The following is a 12,873-nucleotide window of genomic DNA, read 5'->3' as shown; positions in this document are numbered from 1 at the left end:
GGGAAGGGCAGGCTCAGCTCACTTTTCTTTTGGAGATCCGCGTTGGGAGGGGCCCTGAGGCACCGGGAGGGAGTCTGACCCCCTGGAGGGATGGATCCGCAGAAACACTGCGTTGGGTGTTTGAGCAATGTAAGCAAGTTCCCTTGCAGGAACTGGTTCCCTTGGGATTTTGGTTGGGGGATGGGCGAGGGAGATGGTGCTGGCAAGTGCCTGTGTTCCCCGCCAAGCTGCTCTCTGTTGTTCCGGGTCAACAACTCTCTCTCCTGTTGTCTTCCAGCCCTCCCGTTCTCCGAGCAGAGCTGTTAGCTTATAAGCTTCCAGATGTTAAGTCCCGCTTGCTGTCAGGACACACTCCATCGGCCCCTCCGCTTTTGCAAGCCAGACTCAGGGGCTCTGCTTTGCCAGCGGGCTGCCCCTCTGCCCCGGCTCCCTCCTGCCAGTCTGTGTATCGCGCACCGTGTCTCCGCCCTTCCTACCCTCTTCCATGGGCCTTTTGTCTGCGCTTGGCTCTGGAGACTCCATTCTGCTAGTCTTCTGGCTGTTTTCTGGGTTTTAGGCATGTGTAGGTGGAATTTAAGTCATCAGCAGGTCGCGGTAAGCCCAGCATCCTCCTACGCTGCCATCTTCCCCCAAATGTAGCAGCATTAAAAGCATGGGAATATATCCTTTTATTAATGGAGTCCCATGAAATGATCTTCATATAAACATTTAATATAAATTTGTGAATGTTGCAAGGTGGAGAATCGTGTGTTTGTCCTCTTCTTTTCTAGAAAATTGATATCTAGTCTTTGGCAATTCCTTACTGATATAAAAAGAGATTACAAAATGAATCTCTTTAATTGAAAATAAAGGGGAGTGAGCCATGTTCAGATTGAATCAATTTTGTAATTCTCACCCCAATTGTGTGTCTACAACCAAATATTCACATCCATGATATGAATACATTAGCTTGTATGACAATGAGAATTACAGTTGTAGATAGAAGGATGTTTAATAATTATCTGATTTTAAAGTGAGATTATGGTGAATTGTCAGGTTATGACAAATGTTTCACAACGGTCTCTAAATATTGAAGGATGAAGAATAGAAAGTGATAGTATGTGATGGAAAACACACTTGGATATTTTTTTTCTCAATTGTTTGGTAATTCTTTCCCCATTAGCATAAAATTTACAACAGTTCAATTATAAAGAAAAATACCTATGAATTGTTTATATGGCTATTAGTATTCTTCATGCTGAATATGAGTCCGGGTAATGCAGAACAGAAAGCAAAAGAAATGCATGTACATTGGAGCAAGAGAAATGGGTACATTGTCCTGCCATGATTTTGGTTATGTTGTGTGTATTATCTCTCTTTCCCACCCTCTCTTTTTCATCTTTCCCCCTCTCTCCCTTGTTAGATAATACATACGATGATAGATTTTAGGTAGATACATAGATGATAGATAGATAGATAGATGTCAGATAGATATGTATGACTATAAAATACATTCACACTCAAATTGGTGTGCAAATTATGTTGAGACTATACTAAGACTTCATACAACATAAGTTTTACATTGATTTTGTAAAATAGATTTGGTTAAAATGAAAAATGTGATGTGGTGATGAGTATGGCAACAAAATTAATTACAATGATCATGTGAGGTCTATTTTTTCCAGATAAATATGCTTTTGCACCTATCATGATCACATCTTCCATTCATTTGACTATTAAAATATGCCAATTTTTACCAGTAGGCATTGGAATTTCCACCAACACCTTCCTCTTTCTCTTCCACATTTTCATGATCCTCTAGATCACAGGTCTAAGCCCACTGACCTAATCACCTGTCATTTGGCCTTTGTCCACATAATGAAACTCTCCATTGCATTGTTTTTATTGTGTACAACCCTGTTGGAATCACTGAACTTTCTGAATGATTTAAAATATAAGGCTTTATTCTGCATGATCAGAGTAATGGGGGGCCCCTGCATGAGGACCACCTGCCTTCTGAGCATCCTCTAGGCCATTATCATCAGCCCCAGTACCTCCCGGTTGGCCAGTTTTAAACCTAAATGCACAAAGTACATCTTCCATTCATTTATCATCTTATGGTTTCTCGGTTTGTCTCTCAATAGTAACTGCATCTTGTATATTTCTGCTTCTTCTTCTAATGTGACCCAGAATAATCTACTGAATGTTAGTAAATACTGCTCATTTTCCCCCATAAGGTCCATCATCAGGGTTCTACTTCTCACACTGACATTATCCAGGGATATTTCTTCATAGAAGTCATGCTACTCTCTAATGCATACATGATGATTCCCTTGTCCAGGTATCAGAGGTGGTGCCATCACCATCACAGCACCAGCCTCTCCTCAAGAGTCTCCCCAGTGAGAAAGACCACCTAGAATGTACTGTTTTGGCTGAGTTTCTTTGTGGCCATGTACTGGGTGGATGCCATCATCTCTTTCTCTGCAACTCTGTTATGGACATATGATCCAGTCATCCTAGATTTCCAGAAGCTTGTGTCTAATGTCTATGCCACTGTCAGTGTGTTGGTGATAATTTGTTCTGATAAAAGGATAGAAATGTGTTTCGGGGCGCCTGGGTGGCACAGTCGGTTAAGCGTCTGACTTCAGCCAGGTCACGATCTCGCGGTCCGTGAGTTCGAGCCCCGCATCAGGCTCTGGGCTGATGGCTCAGAGCCTGGAGCCTGTTTCCGATTCTGTGTCTCCCTCTCTCTCTGCCCCTCCCCCGTTCATGCTCTGTCTCTCTCTGTCCCAAAAATAAATAAAAACATTGAAAAAAAAATAAAAAAAAAAGAAATGTGTTTCAAAAGTGTGAATACATTACAATCAATTTATAACTACTTATTCATGAAATATTTATACCAAAACTGGATATTTTTGCTTTAATTCATATGAAAGAATATTTATTTATGTCACAAACAAGTATAATTTAACTTACATGTAACTTCAAATTATATCTTACTTTATCTAAATATATTTGAAATCTATGATGCCAAGGACACTCCAAGTCCAATAGTTTAGTATTCAGGAAGATTTGATATTTACGATTGTAAACGTTTATGTTCCAAATGTGACAGCACCCAAATATATAAATCAATTAATCACAAATATAAAGACATTCATTGATAATAATACTATAATAATAGGGGACTTCAACAACCCCACTTCCAGCAATGGACAGATCATCTAAACAGAAAATCAACAAGGAAACAATGGCAGTGAATGACACACTGGAACAAATGGATTTAACAGATATATTCTGAACATTTCATCCTAAAGCAGTGAAATACACATTCTTCTCCAGTGTACATGGAACATTCTCCAGGATATATCACATAATGGGACACAAATCAGCCCTCAACAAGTACAAAACCATGCAGATCATAATGTACACATTTTCAGACCACAACACCATGATACTCGAAATCAACCACAAGAAAAAAATTTGGAAAGATAAATAATTAGAGAATAAAGAACATCCTACTAAAGAATGAATGGGTAAACAAGAAGTTAAAGAGGAAATTAAAAAGTACACGTAAGCCAATGAAAAAAATAACAACACAGCCCAAGACTTCTGGGACCAGCAAAGGCAGTCAGTCACAAGAGGAAAGTATATAGCAATGCGGGCCTTCCCAAAGAAGGAAGAAATGTCTCAGATGCACACCTAAACTTACATGTTAACTAGCTGGAACAAAAAAACAGAAATTAAAACTCAAAACCAGCAGAAGACAGGAAATATTAAAGATTAGAACATAAATCAATGCTATTGAAATAAAAAAAATACAGTAGAAAAGATGAATGAAACCAGGAGCTGGTTCTTTGAAAGAATTAACAAAATTGATAAACCACTAGCCAGATTGATCAAAAAGAAAAAGGAATGGACCCAAATAAATACAATCAAGAATGAAAGAGGAGAAATGCACACAACCAACACATCAGGAATAAAAACAATAATAAGAGAATATTATGAGCAGGTATATGCCAATAAAATGGGCAACCTGGAAGAAATGGGCAAATTCCTAGAAACATATACACTACCAAAACTGAAACAGGAAGAAATAGAAAATTTGAACAGACCCATAACCAGTAAAGAAATCGAATTAGTAATCAAAAATCTGCCAAAAAACAAGAGTCCAGGGCCAGATGGCTTTCCAGGGGAATTCTACCAAACATTTAAAGAAGAGTTAACACCTATTCTTTTGAAGCTGTTTCAAAAAATTGAAATGGAAGGAAAACATCCAAAGTCATTCTGTGAAGCCAGCATTACATTGATTCCAAAACCAGACAAAGACCCCACTAAAAAAGAGAATAGACCAATTTCCCTGATGAGCATGGATGCAAAAATCCTCAGCAAGATACTAGCCACCTGGATCCAACAATACATTAAAAGAATTATTCACCACGACAAAGTGGTATTTATACCTGGGATGCAGGGCTGGCTCAATATCCACAAAACAATGTGATACATCACAACAATAAAAGAAAGGACAAGAACCACATGATCCTCTCAATGGATGCAGAGAACATATTTGACAAAATACAGCATCCTTTCTTTATAAAAACCTTCAAGGAAGTAGGGATAGAAAGATAATACCTCAGGATCATAAAAGCCATATATGAAAGACCCACTCTAATATCATTCTCAATGGGGAAAAATTGAAAGCTTTTCCTCTAAGGCTATGAACATGACAGTGATATCAACTCTTGCCACTGGTATTCAAAATAGTATTGGAAGTCTTAGCCTCTGCAACCAGAAAACTCAAAGGAATAAAAGACATCCAATCACTCAGGAGGAAGTCAAATTTTTACTCTACACAGATGACATGATACTCTACATAGAAAACCCAAAGGATTCCACCAAAAAACTGCTAGAACTGATCCATGAATTCAGCAAAGTTGCAGGACATAAAATCAATACACAGAAATTGGTTGTATTCCCATACACCAATAATGAAGCAACAGACATATAAATCAAGGAATGGGTCCCATTTACAATTGCACCAAAACCCATAAAATACCTGGAAATAAACCTAACTAAAAGGGTGAAAAAATCTATACACTGAAAACTACAGAAAACTTATGAAAGAAATGGAAGAAGATACATAACAATGGAAACATATTTCATGCTCCTGGATTGGAAAAACAAATATTGTGAAAATATTGATACTACTCAAAGCAATCTACATATCCAATGCAATACCTATCAAAATAACACCAGCATTCTTCACAGAGCTATAACAAACAATTTTAAAATTTTTATGGAACCAGGAAAGACCCCAAATAGCCAGAGCAATCTTGAAAAAGAAAAATAAAGCTAGAGGCATCACAATCCCAGATTTCAAGATGTATTACAAACCTGTAATCATCAAGGCAGTATGGTACTGGAACAAAAACAGACACATAGGTCAATGTAACAGAATACAGAACCCAGAAATGGACCCACAAACGTATGGCCCACTAATCGCTGACAAAGCGGGAAAGAATATCCAGTAGAATAAAGATAGTCTCTCCAGCAAATGGTGCTGGGAAAACTGGAGAGCAGTATGCAAAAAAAAAAAAAAAAAAAAAAAAAAAAAAAAAAAAAAAAAAAAGAACCTGGACCACTTTCTCACACCATACACAAAAATAAACTCAAAATGGATTAAAGACCTAAATAGAAGGCAGAAAGCCATCAAAATCTTAGAGGACAAAGCAGGCAAAAAACACTTTGATCTTAGCCGCAGCAACTTGTTACTCAACACGTCTCCAGAGGCAAGGGAATCAAAAGCTAAATGAATAATGGGGACATCATCAAAATAAAAAGCTTCTGCAAAGCAAAGGTAATGATCAGAAAAACTAAAAGGCAACCGATGGAATGGGAGAAGATATTTTCAAGTGACATATCAAAGAAAGTGTTAGTATCCAATATCTATAAGGAACTTCTCAAACTCAACACCCAAACAGCAAATAATCTAGTGAAGAAATGGGAAGAAGACATGAATAAAGACTTCTCCAAAAAAGACATACAGGTGGCCAACCGACACATGAAAAAATGCTCAACATCAGTCATCAGAGAAATACAAATCAAAACCACAATGAGATACCACCTTACACCTGTCAGAATGGCTAACATTAGCAACCCAGGCAACTACAGATGTTTGTGAGGATGCAGAGAAAGAGGATCTCTTTTCCACTGCTGGTGGGACTGTAAAACTGTTGTAGTCACTCTGGAAAACAGTATGGAGATTCCTCAAAAACCTAAAAATGAAACTACCCTATGACCCAGCAATTGCACCACTAGGTATTTATCCAAGGGATACAGGTATGCTGTTTTGAAGGGACACATGCACCCCAATTTATAGAAGCACTATCAACAATACCCAAAGTATGGAAATAGTCCAAATGTCCATAGATGGATGAATGGATAAAGAAGATGTGGTATATATACAATGGAGTATTACTTAGCAATCAAAACAAATGAAATCTTGCCATTTGCAACTATATGGAGAGAACTAGAGGGTATTATGCTAAGTGAAAATACAGAAAGACAAATATCATGACTTCACTCATATGGGGAATTTAAGATACAAAACAGATGAACATAGGGAAGGGAAAAATAATATAAAAACAATATAAAAGCGGGGAGGGAGACAAAAACATAAGACTCTTAAATATAGAGAAGGAACAGAGAGTTGCTGGAAGAGTGGTGGGATGGGGAATGGGCTAAATGGGTAAGGGACGTTAAGGAATCTACTCCTGAAATCATTGTTGCACTATATACTAACTTGGATTTAAATTTTAAAATTATTAATAGAATGAAAAATAAATAAATAAATAAAATTAGTTTAACAAAAAAGAAAAAATGTATCATTTTATTCGACTAAAGAGAAATGAAGTATTCAAAAACAAAACTTTGTGTTTCCTCTAGCTCTGCAAAGATGCTGGTGTATTTTGAGGAGTATTGTATTTAATGGGTAGATTGCTTTGGGCACTATCGACATTTTAACAATATTTGTTCTTCCAATCCATGAGAATAGAATGTTTTTCCATTTCTTTGCTTCTATTTCAATTTCTTTCATAAACTTTCTATAGTTTTAAGCATAAAGAATTTTTTTTCCTTTTTTGTTAGGATTATTCCTAGGTTCCTTATTGGTTTTGGTGCATTTGTAAATGAAATTCTTTGATTTATCTTTCTGCTGCCTCATTATTGGTGTAATGAAGTGCAACCAAATTCCATGCTTTGACTTTATATCTTGCAGCTTTGTTGAACTCATGTATCAGGTCTAGGTTTTTTGTTGGAGGCTTTCGGGTTTTCCATGTGATGTATCATGTCATCTTTGGAGAATAGAAGTTTGAGTTCTTCTTTGCCAATTCGTACAAATTTTAGTTCTTTGTGTTGTCTAATTGCTAATGCTACAGTTTCCAGTATTATATTGAACAACAGTGGTAAGAGTGTACATCCTGTCATGTTCCTGACCTTAGTGGGGGAAGATCTCAGTTTTGTGTTTTTTTTTCCATTGATGATGATCTACCTATTGGTCTTTCATATATAGCCTTTATTATGATGAAGTATTATCCTTCTATCCCTATTTTCTGACAGTTTTTATCAAGGAATGATGCTGTATTTTGTCAAATGTATTTTCTGCAACTTTTGAGAGGATCATATGTTTCTTATCTTTTCTTTTATTAATGTGGTGTATCACATTGATTCATTTGTGAATATGGAACTAGTCTTGCAGTCCAAAAATAAATCCCACTTGATTATGGTGGATAAGTATTTTAATGTAATATTGAATGTTATTTGCTAGTATCTTGTTGAGAATTTTTGCATCCATGTTCATCAGAGATATTGACCTGTAATTCTCTTTTTTAGTGGGGTCTTTGTCTGCTTTTGGATTCAAGGTAACGCTCACTCCATAGAATGAGTTTGGAAGGTTTCCTTCCATTTGATTTTTGGAACAGTTTGGGAAGAATCGGTATTAATTCTTCTTTAAATGTCAGGTAGAATTCCCCTGAGTATCTATCTGGCCCAGGACTGTTGTTTTTTGGGAAATTTTGATAACTAGTTCACTTTTGCTGGTCATGGGTCTCTTTTAATTTTTTTATTTCTTCCTGTTTCAGTATTAGCAATATGTGTGTTTGTAGGAATTTGTAAATTTCTTCCAGGTGGCACAGTTTGATGGCATGTAATTTTCTGGGTATTTTCTTATAATTGTTTGTATTTCTGTGGTGTTGGTTGTGATCTCTCCTCTTTCATTTGTGCTTTTATCTATTTGGGTCCTCTCTGTTTTCTTTTTGATAAGTCTGGCTAGGGTTTATCATTTTTGTTTTTTCTTTCAAAGAACCAGCATTTAGTTTCATTTATCTGTTCTACTATTTTTTGTCTGTTTCCATATCATTTATTTCTGCTCTAATATTTATTATTTCCATAACTCTACTGGCTTTAGGCTTTATTTACCTTTCCTTTTCTTGATCCAATAGGTGTAAGATAAGGTTGTGTAATTGGGAAATTTCTTGTTTCTTTAGATAGGCCTGAATGCAATTTCTTTTACCTTAGAACTGTGTTTACTACATCCCAGAGGGTTTGTAATATCGTGTTTGCATTTTCATTTGTTTCCATGAAGTTTTTTTTTAATTTCTTCTTTAATTTCCACATTAAACTATTTATGCTCTGATAGTATATTTTTTAACCTCCATGAGTTTGAGGGCTTTCCAAATTTTTGTGTGTGATTGATTTCAAGTTTCATAGTGCTGTGATCCTAAAATATCCATGATATGATCTCACCTTTTTGTGCCTATTGAGGGCTGATTTGTGAACCAACATCGGATGTATTCTGGAGTATGTTCCAGGTGCATTAAAGAAAGATGTATTCTGCTATTTTAGAATGAAATGTTATGAATGTATCTGGTAAGTCCATCTGTTCCAGTGTGTCTTTCAAAGGCATTTTTGCTTGTTGGCTTTCTGCTTAGATGATCTGTCCATTGCTATAAGTGGTGCATTAAATTATCCTACTATTTTGGTATCATTTTCAGTGAGTTTCTTTATGTTTGTTGTTAATTGATTCATATATTTGCATTCCTATAAGTTGGGGGCATATATATTTACATTTGGTAGATCTTCTTAATAGAGAGGCCCCTTACTTATGATACAATGCTATTCTTTATCTCTTGTTACAGTCTTTGTTTTACTTTTTTTTTTAATATTTATTTTTTTTTGAGAGAGACACAGAGACTAAATGGGAGAGTGGCAGAGATAGAGGGAAGCACAAAATCTGAAGCAAGCTCAAGACTCTGAGGTGTCTGCACAGAGCCTGACATGGGGCCTGAATTCACAAATGGTGAGATCATGACCTGAGCCAAAATCGGACTCTTAACAAAGAGCCACCCAGGCACCTCTACAGACTTTGTTTTAAAATCTGGTTTGTCTAAGTATTGATACTTTGACTTTCTTTTGATGTTGATTATCATGATAGGTGGTTTTCCATCCCCTCTCTTTCAAATTCGAGGTGCATTTATCTCTAAAATGAGTCTGTTGTAGGCCGCATATAAAGGGCTCTTGTTTTTGTTTGTTTGTTTTTAATACCATTGAAACCCTATGTATTTTCATTGGTGCACTTAACCCATTTATATTCAGAGTGTTTATTTAAATTTAGTGCCTTTTTGTTACCTGTGGAGTTGGTATATCTGATGATGTTCTCTGGTCCTTTCTAAATTTCATTGTTGATCTTGTTTCTTTCTCCAGTCCAAGAGACCTCCTTTAAATTTCTTGCAGGGCTGGTTTAGTGATCACAAACTCTTAGGTTTTCTTTTTTTCTTTTTCTTTTCTTTTCTTTTCCTTTTCTTTCCTTTCCTCTTCCTTTTTTCTCTTTCTTTCTTTCTTTCTTTCTTTCTTTCTTTTTTGTTATTGTTTTTTGTCTGGGAAAATCTTTATCTCTCCTATTATGAATGACAACTTTGCTGGATAAAGAATTCTTGGTTATGTATTTCCTATACAGCATATTGAATATTTCTTGCCAATTCCTCCTGCCACTCCCTTCTGGACTTCTAAGTTTCAGTGGACAAGCATGCTGTTAACCTTATGTGTCTACCGTAGTAGGTTAAGGATACTTTGTCCCTGGCTGCTTTCAGAATTCTCTGTGTACCTTTATATTTTATAAGTTTAATGATGGTGTGACATGGTGTTGCCCTGTTTTTATTGATTTGAGGGGGAGTTCTCTGTGCCTCTTGGACTTGAATGCCTGTTTCCTTCACCGTATAAGGAAGTTCTCAGCTATAATTTGCTCAAAGAAATCTTCTGGCTTCCTTCCATTCACTGGTGATTCTTATGGTACAGATTCTGTTTTGTTTTATGGAAACACTAAGATCTCTAAGTCTCCTTTAGTGATCTAAAAGTTTTCTCTCCCTCTTTTTTTCAGCTTCATTATTTTCCATAATTTTATCTTCTATATCACCTATTCTCTCCTCAGCTTCTTCAAACCTTGTTGGGACTGTATACGGTTAGTTTTGAATCTGAGTTACAGAATTTTTTATTTCACTCTTAGTTTTTAGGTCTTTGATCCCTGCAGCAAAGATTTCTCTGGTTTCTTCTGTGCTTTTTTTTCAAACTCAGCTAGTCATCTTATGACTGGTATTCTAAATTCATGGTCAAATATTTGGCTTATATCTGTATTAAGCAAATTTCTGGCTGTGATTTCTTCTTGGCCTTTCTGTTGGGGAGAATTCTTCTGTCTTGTAATTTTGGCTAAATTTCTGTATTTTGCATGTTTTGAAACCTATTATGTTTCTTACACCTGAGAGAAATACTATATTAAAAAGGGGTTGTAAACTGTCTAGGACCTGGCATTTCAGAAAGTGTTTCTGGTGTATGCTTTGTGCAACTGGCTGTGTTATTTTGGCTTTACTTTCCCACTGGTCACTTCTCTGCTGAGCTCCTCCTTGGTGCAGTGAGGCTTTTTGACTTTTAACTAGGTGTGCTTTTATTTTTTTGTGAAGTAGGCCAGGAAAAAGGGGGGAGTTTTCTGATCCAAAGGTGCTGGTGTGGCTCAGTCAGTTAAGCATGTGACTTTTGATTTTGCCTCAGGTCATGATCTCAAGGTTTGTGAGATCAAACCTCATGTCAGGCTCTGTACCAACAGTGAAAATCCTGTTTGGGATCCTCACCCTCCCTCACTCTTTCTCTTTTTCTCTCAAAATAAATAAACATTAAAATGCTTGATCCAAAAGAGGGGGAGGGAGAGAAAAGGAAAGGGAACAACAACAAAGAAACACACACACACACACAAAATATCTAAAAACTATATGGCTGATTCTTAGAGAAAGTAAAGGGGAAAATAAAAAAAGCCTTATTACAAAAATAAACAAAGAGAGAGAAATGAGGAGAGAGAAATGGAAGTAAAACAAGAAAACAAACAAAATTGAAACTATATACCTGATTCCAAAAGAAAAAAGAAAGAGAAAACTGCAGGTGTTATTTGGAAGCACCCTATTTTCAGTGCACATGGTAAATGGGAGGTACTGGCTGTGCTGGTCTGCAGGACAGGTTTGCTGCACTGGCTCAGAGTCAGTATTGACCCAGTGAATAAGCACTTGATAGGCATAGGGTGTCAGGGTTTGGTGTAAGCTAGACTTGCCTCCCCTGGGAGCTGCTGTGTTGCTCTCTGAAGTTCCATCTTGTTGGTGTTGGGACAAAAATGGCTCCTCTCCTATATATCATTGAGAGACCCGTGATCTTCCACCCTGTATTGTTCAGGAAGCCCTCACAGGATACCAAGGGCAGTCGGCTCACTCTGTGCCACAACTGTACTGTGTTTTTTCTTCAACACACGCCAGCTATTCAAAACATGAGGCCTTAAAGGACCAAACACTACATAGATCTGATCCTTTCCTGTGTAGTCAAGCCTCTTTCCATGCCATGTCTGAATCCCCCTGTCCCGGAAAAATAGCTCCAGGACTGCACAGAGCATAGAATCTATGGTGTAACACTATAAAAATCAAAAAAAGTTTATATTCCCTCTGGGTGCACATTTGTTCCCTTGCTGATGAAAGGTCTTTGGCTAGCACCTGAAGGGTCTTTTGTCCTTTGAGACGCAATAAACCCTCTTCCAAAAGTACTTTAGGAAGGGGCATGTTATCTTCCAGGGATCCTTGGAAGTCTCTACACTACTCTACCTCACCCTCTCTCCAACTGTGGAGATCCTTCTGCCACTCCGCAGATCAATTTCCTGGGTGTTTCAAGTGATCTGACCTCAATACATCTGAGTATGAGTGACAAAGAAAGCCCAGGGACCCCCTACTCCCATGCCATCTTAACTCCTCCCTACTACACCTTTGTACTGTAACTGTAAGTCTAGAATTGTGATGCCTTTGGCTTTGCTTTGCTTTTTCAAGATTGTGTTTGCTATTTGTGGTCTTGCAGTTCCATGCAAATTTTAGAATTGTTTGTTCTAGCTCTGTGAAAGATATTTTTGGTATTTTGGTAAGGGTTGTATTAAAGTGTAGATTGCTTTGAGTAATATTGACATTTTAAAAATGTTTGTTCTTCCAATCCATGAGCATGGAATGTTTGTCCATTTCTTTGTGTCCATCAATTTTTTTTCAACAATGTATTATACTTTTCAGGGTACAGATCTTTTACTTCTTTGGTTACGTTTCTTCCTAGGTATCTTATGGTTTTTGGTGCCTTTGTAAATAGGATCAATTCCTTGATGTCTCTTTCTGTTGCTTCATTATTGGTGTATAGAAATGCAACAGAGTTCTATACAATGATTTTGTAACTTGCAAGTTTGCTGAATTCATGTATCCATTTTAGCAATTGTTTGGTAGAGTCTTTTGGGTTTTCTACGTAGAGTACCATGTCATTTTCAAATAGGGAAAGTGT

General features: G+C 36.9%; 1 pseudogene; it reads left to right on the top strand.

Annotated features, from left to right (window-relative positions):
• The first annotated feature begins 1,687 nt into the window (after window positions 1–1,687).
• LOC124508867 (putative vomeronasal receptor-like protein 4) lies at window positions 1,688–2,854 on the top strand (annotated as a pseudogene).
• The last annotated feature ends 10,019 nt before the right edge of the window (window positions 2,855–12,873 follow it).

Source organism: Lynx rufus, unplaced genomic scaffold (genome assembly GCF_022079265.1).
Source record: "Lynx rufus isolate CCGP_SWC_20201006 ecotype Redwood Valley unplaced genomic scaffold, mLynRuf1.p SCAF_1, whole genome shotgun sequence".
In the NCBI taxonomy this organism is placed as follows: Eukaryota; Metazoa; Chordata; class Mammalia; order Carnivora; family Felidae; genus Lynx; species Lynx rufus.
The sequence above is the reverse complement of the archived record's forward strand: the minus strand, read 5'-3'. Positions and strand labels throughout refer to the sequence as shown.